General features: G+C 45.6%; 1 protein-coding gene across 2 annotated transcripts in view; it reads left to right on the top strand.

The window, feature by feature from the left end:
* The window catches only part of SLC24A3 (solute carrier family 24 member 3), a 220,803-nt gene that overhangs the window by 63,581 nt on the left and 144,712 nt on the right, over positions 1-12,510 (top strand). The gene's annotated exons all lie outside the window — the stretch shown is intronic.

Below are 12,510 nucleotides of genomic sequence, written 5' to 3' on the forward strand. Positions count from 1 at the left end.
GAGCGTGGAGCCCCCCTGGGTGGCGAATTAAGCTAGGCAGAGCTGCAGATCGTCATGGTGTCAAGAGGGTCACTAAACTAGCATGAGAAATGTGTTGATGACTTTGGCACTGCCAGGTTTAACCAGCAGTGAATCTTTTAGGGTTTCTTATTTTTTTTTTTGGTAATATTGATAGTATTTGTCTGGATTTTGTCAGCTTTATCTAATGGCAGTTTTTGCCAGAGGTGTTTTCAGCCCCCGTCCCMGTGAACTGGGTGCCTATCTTGTGTGAGATATTATTCACTGACAAAACCGGAGGTGAAGCACTCCAGTAAAGGGCAGAAATGCCTTTTGTAGGGAAACTTGCTTTTTCCTGTGTCAGAAAATGTGGGGGAAAAGATTTGATTTTTTTAAAACAATTTTGTGAAATGAATATTTAGCAGTCTTGGCAGCAAAGAAAGATTGATTAATATATGCAAAAGTGCATCTAAAGTGCAAAAAATAGTCATCTACTTGCATCATCGTCCTGGCTGTGGGCTGAAGCTGTTCAAACACCCATGCGCCTGCCGRTCGGGCTTCTTGGACGAGGTGACTTGCACCAGCCCGTGCCCCAGCGAACTGGTGAGGAGGGCAAAGGATTGAGCTCTTCAGGACAAACTGATCCACTTCAGTTCASTCATGGCTAATAATGGGAAATTTGGGGAGGAATTTTCTGTTTTCATTCCCAACCTGCATTTCAGTGAAATCAGTACAGGCCTGAGCAGYTTCTTCTCTTTCCTTTCTCCCCCAGCCTGGAAGGCACAGGAGGGAGTTTGGGCCAAGACACCCCCGGATAAGTCTTGTTAAACATTCTCCATTATTTTGTGTTAATTTTGGTGTTTATCTGTGACCTCCAAAAGCTTGGGAGGGAACACCGTGCAGTCCCTGCCCTACGTAGCGTGCAGAGGYAAAGTGCTGCTGCCCGGACCAGCTGTGCCATCTGTCAGACGTGGACTTTCTCCACAGAAGGAGTTTGATTTTCAGCAAAATCTGAAATGCAAAGTCTTACTGTCCAAACACTTRGCTGTTCTGCTGGGACACCTGCTGYGTCCCTGCCTTTCAGGGACAGGATCATTGGCATCCCTGAGGAAAGGAGGGATTTGGGTCAGCAGACGCTGTGGCTGCAGTGCATCGCAGGAGGTGTTATCTGTGCAAGGCTACCTTGGCAGGCGATGGGAATGAGAAGAAACTCTCCTGAGGCACCATAGTTTTTTGAGTTTTTTTCTTTTTCCCTAAAGAAACAATGAAGTTCTCTGTGAACAGTGGTTACCTTTTATAATAATAGTGAGTTTATTTGGGAGCGTACCTCAGCAAATTGGGTGGATCAGTATGATAACCAGGCTGTGCCGTAACTGCATACCCATGAGATCTTCTGAGCACTGGCTGTATGGTGCAAGATGCTTTTATTGAGCCCAGTCTCCCTGTTTCCCAGACCGAGATGTTTGTTGGTGCTTTAATTATTTATTGTAGCATTAGCTTTCCAAGGATGTGTCGTAAATGGTTTGGTTCAAAGATGGTTGTTCCTAAGATGGTTGGAGTAATGAGTCCAAGAAACATTTGTTCTTTGTAATAAATGAGCAAGGGATAGCATTGCAGCTGAGTGGGGTTTATGGCATGTTACCTGAGGGAAGGCAGCTTGCAAGCTCATTCTTTTGCAAAGCGCATTTATTTGTGTGCSTAAAAAGACCTATCATCTGGAAGAAGAGTGTTGTACCTAGAGTGATTCACAAACCAGATGGTGTTTTACTGACTATGGAGACTTAATCTCCTAATCTGTTCATCTTTTACCTGTAATTGCTTATGAAAGGCAACTCTTATTTTAAGGAAAGGTCAGATAGTATTACTTAACCTAATGTTATTAGAGTCCATATCATAGGATTTTAATTTGCTAAACAAGGAATTACCATAACTGCCTCTGACACCCCTTTTTAGAAAGTTCTTCAATGCAGGTAACTGAAAGGCTGCAACTTTTGTTTTTCCCCCCAAGAAAAGGTCGTGGTTATGGAAGATCAGGCTGAAAAAATGCTACTTTTTCAAAGAGTGAGAACTGTTACATTTGAATAACTTCATCTACCTGGGTTTGAACATAATGACGTACGTTTACCAAYGCAGGTGTCAGTTTTCATCTCTAAAGGCCACCCCTTCTAGGGACCGGTGTCACCTTGTCTTCCCGTGATGGCTATCATCCAGTGGACCTGGAGAACTGCCAGTTTAAGGAGCAGGTCCCGGGTATGCTGAAGGCTCTGCTTCCTTTCTGTGTCCAGTTTACTTGTGTTTCCCTTGCTTCGTTGCACTCCAAACAGTGTTAAAACCAGAACACTTAAACGCAGTCTATTTTTGTTCTCTCCAGCCTTTGCCTGCTGACTGAGCTGTAGAGAAAGACACAGCCGGGGTCTTTTTGGTTTGGTTGGTTGGTTTGGTTTTGGGAGCTGTTGGAGGGGGTTTAATTGAATAAAGTTGCTTTTCTTGCAGAGAAGCTGGATTTTCTCATTTGCTGCTTGCCCTCCACAAAGCAAACTCCAACCAACCATGATGGGGAAATCCATAGCTGACAGATCAGCCGTGAAGATGCCATGCCACCAAGAGACCTTTCAAGGTTTTTCTYGCCTGGTGCTTCCCTCTCGAGGCCCTAGGTACAGTGTAGGACCACCCCTGCAACCGTGTGCTGTGCAGGGGAAACGTTTTTGTCTTCCAGCTGAGCCCTGCAGGGAAACACGCTCATCCTGCAGCTGCAGCGTGGGCCACAGCCTCTCCTCTCCTCTGGGAGCCCACGTGCCACGGCCGTGCTTGGCACGTAGCGCTCAGAGAGGGAGGGGAGCATTGGTGCTGGCCTTGAAGTGCCTGAGCTGTGGTTGCAGAATCGGGGAAGATAAACAGGGATTAGCAAACCCTAAGTCTGAAACGGGGGATATGGCAGCAGCACTCTTTTCAGTAGACTTGATTGCAAATACATTATCATCCTGCCAGAACAGGGTGGGCTAGTCCTTGTGCACAGTCCATCTCCTTTAGCTTTCTCTTGCTCTCCATGTTTGACCACTTTCCCTCATGTCCTTTTTGGTGTAACACTGTATGGTGCTTCTCTTTCCAACTACCCTCCATTTCGATGGGTGAGTGTTGTCAGAAATCACTTTTTCAAGTGAAAAAGAATCATTTACGGTTTTTATCTGATCTTCTGTTTTGCTCATACAGTCCATCTGTTTGGGTTTACTGACATCAACAACAGTTTTTCACTCCTGACAGGAACATAGAAGGAGTAACTTGGGAAAGGGCCAGATGGATTTTGTTAAGGCCTGGACATCATCAACAGTATTGCCTGGTTTCTTGTGATTTCACAATCCCACGATTTTGTTAGTGATGGTGCAGAGAGAAGGCAGCTTGACTTTGAGACATGGGCTGAGCTAGTTCTTCTGGCGCTTAGATATCATTCTTGTTTTTACAGATAAACTGAGCCAATTGGATAGGCAAAGGGAATAAACACAGAATCTGCAGTAGGCCARTATCCATGTCACCAAGCTTTGGGTAGTCCTAGAGAGAGATTCAGCTTACTTGTTCTCTTTTCACTGACTGAAGAGCAGGGTCATCACGCAGTGCTTTCATGAAGTGGTTAGGGATGGACAAAGTGGAGCCTGACGTCTTAAGAGTTTGAGGTGGGTGGCTTTTTGCAGGAGGGGGAAAGGTTGTGGGGGCAAAAGCAAAGACAYAGCAGTTGACCAGCAGCGGGGTTATTCTTGGTGCTGTTGTCTCAGAGCTAGCCTTCATCCACGGATGTGAGCAACAGGTATGTGTGGTCAGACTGGCTACAGTGGTAAGGCTGGGTGTCTTGCTTCGTTGTACAGAAAGTATGGCAAGGGCTGCATGGCAGTGCCCCAAAATGCACCATGTGTTTCTTCTTTGCTCCTATCAGAGCTAGAACTGGGGTTCAGCGTTTGCCCCAACCATAATGCTTGCATCACGGTGAGCAAGTGAGGGGAACATATCTCCTTGAGACTGCCTACATGCTGACTGCATACCTGTCGCCATCCAAAGGTTTGTGGATGCAAGGTGATTTTATGCCATTTCTAATCTGTGTGTTAAAGGAGAAATGAAGAAAGGAGTAAATCAACCCCGCTGGTGGGACTTGCACTTGATTTGCACTACCTAACTATGTGGCCTTAAGATTTTAGGGTCCCACAGAAGCAGACAGGCTGGAAACAGTTTACTAGAGGAGTTCTTCAAGTTTTGGTCTTGGGAATGGTCTTTTTTCCCCATACATTTCTTAGTGACTTTAGTACTAAAAGCCAGAAGGCACACAGTTTGGTATCATGAACTCAGAGGAAGGCTGGGTTATCGTACAGAAGAGCAAAACGCTGGGATGAGATTCAAAGCCCAGAAGGAGATTCTTTGGGGCTTAGGAAGGATTTCTGGTGTAGAATGGCAATTTCTCAGCTCAGTGTGACTGAGGAGGAGACAGACCAGAGTATTACGTGTTGACTATGAGCCAGCAGTGTACTGTGACTATGTAAAAGGGAAATGTGTTCTTGAGCTGTATCGTATGAGGCATTTCCAGCAGAGATCAGAAAGTGTTCATGTGCCAACCCACAATTCTAGTGAGACCTCATTAAGACTGCTCTGAACAGCGGTGTCATTGCACTGAGAAAGAGTAATYCAAACTGGAGCAAGTAAATAGAAAAAAAGTAGGATCGTTATGGGACCGTGAAGACTCACAACAAGAAAATAACACCTTGGTCTTGTTCAGTTCAGCCTAGTAAAATGAGGGCTCTTTTTAAATGTACAGGGGTAAAYACTAAAGTGATGGATAGGATTGGCAAAAGGACTAGTGCGTGTAAATTGGCCATGAATAAATATAGGCTGGAAACCAAAATATGATTTCTAGCCATGAGATGAGCAGCATTCTGGAAGAGCRTCACAGCAACAGTTGTGGGGGAAAACCCTACCAAGTTTTAAGAGGGAGCATGATCAATTTTTGAAGGGGACTAAAGAACATGGGATATTGGAGGACTGGCTTGGAAAACCAAYGAGGTCGCTGCCAGCTCAGTTCCTATGTGTGGAAACAGTTTGCAGGACTGGCCTCATCATTCTTTTTCTTTAATTTTTGTATTCATGTAAGTASTTATGGACTAGAGCCCTATTGCGGAGCAGCCTGCAGAGACGTGTGATTGCAAGAGTCCCTGCCCTGAAGACATGACAATCTCAAGGACTGTATAGTTTTCTTACGTATTTCATATCTGAGCCATATGGCATTCTTGGAGCAGAAGGTGAGAGATCTTGGTACTCTAAAAACAAGAACAGGAATGCATTTCTCTTTCATTTACTTAAGTACCATAAGACAAAAAAAAAATGAATGCAGCCTAAAGGAACTCTCATCACTGTGTAGGTTGGTCACTTCATATGCTGCTTTTGCTTAATCTCTAAGAAAAAAAACATTGCTTTTGCTTGCAGTCCAGGGTCCCATGTGCTCACCCACGTGTTGAGTAACAGCTTGCAAATCATTATCTGATTGGCATCTAGCCATTAAACTTCCAGTGACCTGCTTGCTGATATTATTTTGTGTTCTGCCTTCGCCTGACATATCTCTGTTGAGCACATTGTATTGTTTTCGGAATAAATATGAAGACAAACAATAAAAATKGAAAACAACAGCCAAGGATGGAGGTGAAGCATAAACTGTGTAACTGGTATTGGAAATACAATCTTCGGTCTGGCTGCCCTCTCTAGAAAGGGAAGGGAGTATCTGAGCAGTTAGCAGTGCCAAAATGAACCGTGCTTGGCCTTTGCCATCTCTTGATGCCAACCGAAAAAGGCGATGTGTGCAAAAGCCAGCTCCTTTTGATTCCTGTGCCACCGAGTTTTGCAGGTGAGCACCACAGGCTGTAAATTCATAGATTTCCGCCAGCTCTTTTCACTGCGTGGTCTTCTCCAGTAGTGTCTAACCATCTCTTGAACACAGATGTCTGGCTTTTTCTTCAGGATTAAGACATGAGTCACAGCAATAGACTTTACTATGAAATCTGTGCCATATTCATAATTAGTTTAGTTYGGGGGTATATAAGAGCTTCAGCAGTGGGCCAGACTGAAGATTTATTTTACCTACTGTCCCCACTCCAACATAGCCAATAGCTCTTTAGTGGTTGCATCCAAATTGTGGTGTTTAATAGCCGCTGACAGGACCTGTCTTCTGTGAATTAGTCTAATCCCCCTTTTAAATGAATTTATACTTTTTGGTCTCCGCAGTCCACTGAAGTTAAATAATAACATAATCAGTGTTAACGTATCTATAAACTGCTGAATTGCAGGGAGCTCAGATGGCTTTGCGTGTCGCATGGGCCATGTTTGCTATAGGATCAGGTCTTTTGGGCTGGCAGCTGAAAGCAATGAGCAGAACGTGAGGTTTGTGGCTTATCGTCCCAGCTCTGCCACCAACCTGCAGGGTACAACTGGGCAAACCCTTTTGCGCAAATACTTTACTCAAAAAAAACCCAAAAAAAATTCTATCTTACTGTCCGTTTGTGCAGGACCCAACACAGGGAGGTCTTGATCTTGGATGAAGCGTCTTGATTCTTTAGTGAGGGGATGAATGTGTTGCCTCCGTAACTTGTCTGTCTTCGTGGAACATCACAGCCTATCCCGGGCGCTGGAAGGTGTACCCTTAAAAATCCAAAATCTTAAGTGAGCAGATGTGGATAGCTCTGAGGGAGTTGAGGGTTGTTAGCAAATAGTCGTATAATGTCAGACTCTACCATGAATTGGAGGCAAAAGATGGCGATTGGTATGAATTGTTTATGTTCTCCCACTGCAGGTGAGGGTGGATACAACTTCGTGGTATAAAACCCCAAACCGCACAGTAAGCAGGAAACAATGAGAAACAGCAGTCTGAGTCGTCGGAGCTTTTATGTTACTGGTGTTTTTTAAAACCGTTGCTTTTTTGCTCTGTGTGACAAGCCCTTAATGAAGAGTTTGGAGATTCCCTCCGTTGCCTGGTGTCAGGGAGTTCTTTAAATATCAGTTYGTGTATTTCCTCATTAGAGAGGTTGACAAATGTCGAAATACTGCTTAAATGCACATTTTTATGTTAGGGAGTTTGGGTTTGTGGGTTGTTTTTTTTTTTTTTTTCATTTTAAGCAGATCTGTTATTACAGAAGTTTCAGCCAGATCCGCTCACCAAAGTCCCTGAAACTGGAACGGCTAGAACTTCATGGATCCCTTGAAAGTGTTTCCAGTCCCAATTTAATGAACTCGTTATGTTCGAGCTTGGCAGCAGTAAGAGAGAAATGGTGGGGAAGAAGGAAAATCTCAGAGTTAAAAGAGATTTCAAAAACACCTTAGGAAATGTTCCCAAACGACCACAAACCTTCCCCAGGGATCCTGTCCACATATTAGAGAGCTCTAACTGCATATATCAAAGAGTTCAAAAAGGAAACTTGGCCACGGTAGCTCTTGGATGGAAAGAGAACAGGCTGAGATGGAGAGCCAGAATGTCTCATCCTGCACAGCACAGGAAAAGCCACCACTGTGCTGGACTGACCCAGTCACGCGTCAGGAAGCCTTTCAGGAAACTAATAGGAAAATACATTAGGTAGGGATAGTAATACTTTCCCTATGCATCTTGCAGGAATATTCTGCTTTGCAGAGTAATCCTTTCCCTATGCCCCTTGCAAGAATATTCTGCTTTACTGATCAGTTCAACCTTGCTATGGGAAAACAATGTTTTCACAGCCGGTGACACTATGCAGTAATGTATTTTGGAAAGAATATTTGCTGWAGCGCCAGACCCATGCTAGTGTAAGTTGGCATTGCTCCAGCGCAGCCAAGATGACGGAGGAACCTGTACAGTGGGTCAGGAGAGAAAAATCCGGTATGATACGGGAGAAGAGAGAGCGTGCAACCTTACCCAGGTGGCGGGGGGACTGCCTGTTGGCAACTCAAATGGAAAGCAGAAGGATGGTCATTGCGAAGGAAGTGCCTGTCCTTTGCGTCGTGCTGGACAATATTGCTTTTTATCTCCGAAGGAGAAACGAGTTAGGCAAAGCAGCCCGTGCTGCCTCAGAAGAGAAAGCATCGGCAGCGAGCTGCTTTGGCGTAACGGTAGAGCTCCGCCAAATTCCGTGCAGTCAGTAATGTTTTGAAGCATTTGCTTTCTTGGTTTCTAAAGTGATTTTACCTTTAATGTTCTCAATTTTCTGTTTGGCATTTGTGATAGGCGCTGCAGTGTGCATTCCCTTCAGCCTGTGCAAGAATACCAGCTAGGATTCATTCCTCGCACCAGGACATGTTGTTGCTCCAGTTCAGTTAAAAACAAGGGACCTTTTTCCAGCCCAGTCAAAGCTTGCACTTTGAGATGACTTTCAGTAATTACTGGGGGCCAAATCCTGCTCTCTGTCTCCACCCCTAATTATACTGTTGACAGTAARCCAAATTATTGGCCCCAGATTTCCATGAGGGTAATTGAGACTATGAAGGGAGATGTATCCTCCCTCCTTTAAATTTGTGATTCAGATCCTTTGTTCCAGGTCAGGTCAAAGGAGTTGGGGCTCTGAAATTTTGATATTCCCAGCTTGCATGTTGACCCTAGAGACCGACCTTGTTTTGCCATGTGTGACAACATCATCGTTATTGCTCTGGCTGCAACTAGTCCTAACGGAGAGAGCACCGTTCGCAGCTAGTCATTCCCCTATTTCTGCCCTCCAGCAGGCAGCTGTCTGGCATAAATTATTTTTGCAAAAAGGCTTTTGCAAAAATGGATCATCTGGTGAGGATACACTTTCTAATATTATTATGCTGGTGGTCACCTCTTGCAGGCAGTGAATAGCTGGGAATGGTAACCAGATCATCAGTGGCTGCGGCATGTATAATTAGGACTTCAGGCATCTTAAATATTCCCCCTCCTTCACAGTGACCTATTTTTACAAGTCTCCCTGCTGCAAGCCCCAGCCTCTGTAAGACCTCAAGTCTTCTCCTTTCCCTCCAGGCTTTCCATGAGCTTCACATCTGATAGGGGTTCTTCAGGTGCCTGGCTCATCCCAGCAGTGGCTGTTCCCAGTGGTCAGRCTGGACCGCAGTAGCAGACGTGGTGACGGAGGGCAGCCGGGACAAGCTGGTGTGAACCTGCTGCCAGCTCTGAGCAAGCAGAGAGCAAACCTTTAAAGTTTGTGCGGGACCTGCTCCAAACCCCAAAGCAGCCGGTGGAAACACTTCCCTTGGTTTCGGTGAGCTTTGGCCAAGCCAAATTGCAAGAGGGAAATTCGAAGGCAAAGTGATGGATAAATTCAAGGCCTGMGTAGCTTTCAGAGGGGGAAGGGAGACATTTAACAAAATCGTTTTAGTTTTCCATAAAAGAAGTTTGGCTTGAGTCCCATGAAATTCGGTTTTGAGGGATTTTATTGGGGTTTGGAAGGGGTGGGGTGGTTTCCAGTATGATGCTGAGCTTTGTGGAAACACGAGAAGATATTACAGGCTGCGAGTCCGCAATGCAAACCGTACCCCGTGCCCTGCCTGCCCGCGTTACCTGCCGGCTGCCTTCCCTGCCCCCAGGTTCGCGGAGGTTTTGCAGCCACCGTTGGTGCCAAGACCAACCGTGTGCACATCACAGCCTTGCACGTCGTTCGGGTTTGCGGGGAGGCTCCCTTCCCCGGCTCCCTCCGCCTTGCAGCCTTCAGCCCCACGTTTCAGCCGGCTTTGGCGTCTCCGCGTGACAGTAGCACATCAGGCTCACGGAGGATGAAGGAAAAGGCTGTGCCGATCCTCTGGGAACTGGCCAGTTTGCTCCGTGAACTAGCCCGGAATAACGTTCTTTCCCTGCGCGAGAACCCTTGAAATCGGAAAAGCCCTGGGTGAGCAAAGAGGGAAATGAGATTCGTGGAAATCAATGCCACATAAGGGAGGGTGAGCGAATGCAGCTTGGAGGCAAAACATTGTATTTATGGTTGGATGGTAAGAGATGTTATCATCAGGGAAGCGAAGGAGCACGGATTTGCTGAACGGGCTGCCCCTGCTTTCTGCCGTGAGTCAGCATCTGCGGGCTCTTCCTATTAGCTGAACAGCTTAAAAGGAAATTTGTTTAGTCTCCCTTCAGGTGTCTAATTATTAGCAAATGTTAATTGGAAATTGCAGTCTGAGAGAGGAGTATTTATTTATTTAAACAGGGTGGTAAGAAGAAGGGATCAGGAGAGAAGTCTCTCAAATTGTATTTCTAAGTCTACCTATTCCCGGTTTTTATGATATCAGGCGAGTTACTTAGCTTCTCTGTATCTCACTTTACTGCTCAGGAAAGTGATGATGATAATGCCTGTTTTGTGAGGGTGCTATGGAGATTAATGATTCCTTTGTAATACTTTGGGGGAAAACACAGCGGAAAGGAGCCTTGAAAACGCAAGAAACGTGCAAGCGCTTCAGCCGAATCCTGCTCTTCAAATAGTCCTTTACCTAAAAGCAGCCCCTCTCCAGTCTGTTTTGACAACGCAGTAGGTCTCCTTGTTCTGATACATGTCCAGATCATCAGCAGAGATGTGCCGTTCACTCTGGTCCCTGCTGTTACTTAGTATTTTTCTATTTGTCATGTTAACGATGCAGGGTTTCTTCCCGTGCTTAGATTCTCGTTCAGGTTCTTTGGTGGGGGCCGAGTCACGCGCATATACAGCAGTCGATGCTCGTTATCAAGACGATCGATGCAGTGGTCCTTTTTCCTCTTTCTGTTATCTAGGAGTCAGGTTTGGGTATCGCCGTTATCGAGGAACGCATTAAATATATTGAAAGCTGTGGGTAAAGATGGAGCTCAAGGTTTGGTCCTCTGGGGCGGTAGAGTTTTCTGTGCTAAGGATGGAGTCGTTGGAGCTTAAGAAGAAAGCTTTTCTACTGCCAAGTATGTTTCTGAACTATCTCCTTTTGATCTTTAAATAGCAACATATATTGTCCTACTGGACACTGTTAATGGCTGGGCTTTGACCTCTGCATGGTCACAGCCCTTTTTTCCAGGTGCAATAAAATGTTATTTCACATAGTGACAGCCAGTAATAGTAGGAAGTCACTGCCCACGCTGGTGGGTGACCGGCGAGGGTGAGCGGGAGGTATGGTGGGGCCTGGAGGATGCCTGGGACCGCGAGAAGCAGGGATGCACCATCCTGAGAGAAGGCAGAGATGCACAGCAGCTTCTTGTGACTGCGATATTTGTTGAAAGGAAAGATTTGGGTTCCTGGCCAAGGAAACTCTTTCCTTCCTGCACCTCGTTCAGAAGTGGGTGGTGGGTATTGGTGGGAGCGGTGTGGATACCCCCTGGCAGAAGGGCCCTCCTAAAGCGGCAGAACTGGCGGGCTCTTCTCCCAAAGACTGTTTTCCTCTCCCTGTTTGATACTGGTAGCTAGAAAGGCAGATAAATACCACAGGTATCTATCTGTATCTAGCCATATTTGCACCTAAGAGGATTTTCCGGGGTGTGAAGAGCTGTAACTTTTAGTCGTATTAATACTCAGCTGCTCTTTGGGGATATTTTGCTTCATTGAGACCTGCCTCAGAAGAATTGCCGCTTCCTCCAGCAGGATCTGTATCAGAAATACCTGTAAATCTCCGATCTCAGGTAACCGGCAATGCCTGCTTCCTAAGCAGGCCATAAAAAGCATCTTCAATTTGGCTGATCATTAGGTGTTGCTGAGACAGACATCTGGTATGAGGTTATGTCATACTGAAGGACAGACTTCTTGCCCCTAATAAATCTCTCTTTTTAAAGCGTTTCTTTCAGCATTAAACAGGTCAGCTAGGCTTAGAGATTAGATTAGCAACTAGGCAGAACGTTAGTTAAAGCAGAGGGCAGGGGAAATGCAGCTTTGCGTGGTTGCGGCTACGTGACTGGGAGGCACACGAATCAAAGGGGTTGCTGACGGCGTTGTACGGGGCACCACGGCTGCGTGCGTTTCGACAGCCTTATTATATTTTTGTTGTCGCTATTATTTGTGTCCTGGTGACAGGGTTGCTGCTTTGAAGACGGTATCCCAGATTTTGCAGCGCTTGCTTTTTCCTCTGAAAGCCTTAACTCAAGAAATCTAGCCGTGCCGTGTGAGAGCTTCTGTGTTCTTTGAAAAATGTAGTCTTACCCTCTCTTGGTGGGAAGAAAAGCTTTTCCCCACTTTTTGTCCCCAATTCTTTTCAATAATTCTTTTTAACGGTGCTTTTCATAGGTAGTTTTGCGTTCGTCTTGGATTATAGCAGCGTGCATCCAATTCCCAGTCTCTTTGCTAAGGTTTCCATATTGTGTTTGTCATGAAGTATATCACTTTGCAGAAATGCGGTTGCTGGCAGCAGGATATTCAGAAATGCCAATTTGAATCAAAGCCTTTCATTGCAAATGCAATTTTTAGTTTATTTGGGGCGACAAGAGTTTCTCACCATGCGAACTTTCYGAATGCAGCCCTGAGCAAAATGGGGGTAGCTGTTGTTGAAAACAGCCCAAAATTGCAAATGCTGAATTTTGCCACATAAGCAAACAGACGTTTCCACAGAGCTCCG

This window comes from Apteryx rowi, unplaced genomic scaffold, assembly GCF_003343035.1.
Source record: "Apteryx rowi isolate R43461 unplaced genomic scaffold, aptRow1 scaffold_167, whole genome shotgun sequence".
NCBI lineage: Eukaryota > Metazoa > Chordata > Aves > Apterygiformes > Apterygidae > Apteryx > Apteryx rowi.